Raw genomic sequence first — 2,392 nt, 5'->3', positions numbered from 1 at the left:
TTATACATTTCCCCACAGCAGATTTTATGGTGCCTACCAAAAGGTTTTGACAATAAATAAGATGTTTTTCTGAGATAAATATAATCACTCTGGAGGAAACCACATTCTCATAATAACCTCCAACTCACTCACTCAAAGAACAAGCCCAAGTTCAGCGTAAAGACCAGGTCTGGGGGTCATGCTCTCTGTCACCTCCTAGAGCTGAGGAGGTATTAATATGCGTTACTAGTTAGCAAGTGACTATATTATAATTTTTGAACAGAAAAACCACTGTAGAATTTACCATGCCCAAATGTGACTGAATACGTTGGCCGTGCATCGGTTGTCCCCAGAACATTTCCTGGTTATCACTCTCTCAACTCTTGAGAGTATTTTAAGGGCGCTGGTTTCCCATCTTCCCAGTCACACTGCAAGGAGGCCAGCAGAGGGGAGCGCCCATCTGCTGTGCAGTAAGCTCTCAACTGGTCTTAGCTAGTCCTGCTGCAGGCAACACACCATGTCACAAAAATAACTTGGAAAAGGGTTCCCTTCTGTATCTCCAAGCGCTTCTACACGCAAGCATTGCCTTCATGTAATTGTTTTTAAAAGGAAAAACACGGAAGTTCCGTAATATCTATATTACCTCCCTTCATAGGTTCTGATAATTGCAAAAAGGAAAAAAAATGAGCAAGGGATGTAAACTAAATTCCCAGGAGTAAATGTTATTCGAAACCGAGGAATCAACAGACACGTCAAGCAAAATAATTCCTCCCTTGTTAAATCCAGCTGCCGAGGACGTCAAGAGGAGTTAACTCTCAACAGAAGTCATTCCGCAGAGAACTGGGTGAGTCTATGATAACCTCTATCATTTTCTAAAAAATTGTTCACAGGAGGAAAAAATAAAAACACTGAAATCACACTGAGATTTAAGTTAAAGAAACAGCTTCCTGCCATTTTTTCCCGCAGAAATGTAAAAATAGATCGAACATCTGTCCATTCTAGTCATCTTCATGTGTGTTTGGTCCAATCACAACAGAGGACTTACGTCCTCTAAAAAAAAAAAAAATCTTGCACTGAATCCAGCTGAGACCTGTCACAGACCTGAGTGCAAACCCTTGGTAAAATCTTTAAAATCCTGTTTCAGGCAACATTTTCTGTATTTCTAGTCCTACTCTGTACGGCATATTTAATTAACAAAATTCTGCCTCTATGCTGCCAGATGAGGCTACAGTATCAGATCGTCAGCAGCAATTGCTGGGACCCTTCAACTCTACAGTTTGGTTCCCTTGCCGCATCCTACAATTTCCAAGGCAGAAACTGAGGCTCATTTTCCAACTAGAGGGTACGTAAAACATTAATATTATGTATATGTAATATATTTATTTATAAATAGAATATGAGTCATGCCCTCAAGGAATTATAATCCAGCAATGGAATCACCATTGAAATCCTAATAGTACTTTATCCTGCTCAAACTCATTCCTGTCTCAGAGAATTCCAGTCTTGGCAGAATCTGGGTACCTTCTCTCTAACTCAATAGAGAGATTAATGATCTTTTACCACAGCTGGTATTATTTTGTTGAATGAATTGCCCCCTCTCTACCTCAAAATTTCTCTACTTCAGACTCCACAATCTGTCCACTAGTTTCTACCTCTTTGTCAATACAAATGCCCTTCATTCCACACCCTCCCCTCAAGGAACACTTAAGTGCCAATTTCTCTCCCTGTGGTGGCCGGCCTTCACGGAGGCCCCCCATGACGCCTGTCTCGTTTTCACACTCTCATCGGTGCCATCCCACAATGCATCAGGGTCTGTCGGTGCAACAAACAGAATGAGGCAAAAATAACGTGTGATTTCGGAGGCAAGGTCGTCAAAGGCACCACAGCTTCTTCTTGCTCTCCAGGATCACTTGCTGTGTGGGAGGTCAGCTGCCACGCTGCAAGGACACTGGAGTAGCCCTGCGGAGAGGCCCGCATGATGAGAAGTCAAGGTCTGTCTACAGCACTGTGAGTGACCTTGGAAACCTCCTACAACTTCAGTCATGCCCTCATATGACTTCGGGGCAAGCTGACATGACTGAAACCTGGAGAGAGCCCTAGAGCCAAAACCACTCAGGAGACACTCCCAAATTCCTGACCCACAGGAACTGAGATAACACATGTTTGTTGTTTTACACCATTAAGTTTAGGGTAACCTGTTAACACAGCAATGAATACCTAGTATGCTACTCCTTATCTCCAGCACCATAACACATCCACAAATAACCTCTGATCTCCTCTTGAAGAAAAATGGACAAAAAAACACTTTCCTCCATTCTATTTCACCTCTGGAACCGGAAGTCAGAAAATTTTTTTCTGCAAAGGCTAGATAGTAAATATTTTAGGTTTTGTGAGGCATACAGTCTCTGCTGTA

General features: G+C 42.3%; 1 protein-coding gene across 6 annotated transcripts in view; it reads right to left on the bottom strand.

The window, feature by feature from the left end:
* Positions 1-2,392, bottom strand: part of APP (amyloid beta precursor protein) — a 251,592-nt gene that overhangs the window by 199,551 nt on the left and 49,649 nt on the right. The gene's annotated exons all lie outside the window — the stretch shown is intronic.

Source organism: Pteropus vampyrus, unplaced genomic scaffold (genome assembly GCF_000151845.1).
Source record: "Pteropus vampyrus isolate Shadow unplaced genomic scaffold, Pvam_2.0 Scaffold38, whole genome shotgun sequence".
Lineage (NCBI taxonomy): Eukaryota > Metazoa > Chordata > Mammalia > Chiroptera > Pteropodidae > Pteropus > Pteropus vampyrus.
Note: the sequence above shows the minus strand (reverse complement) of the source record. Positions and strands in the feature narration are given on the sequence as shown.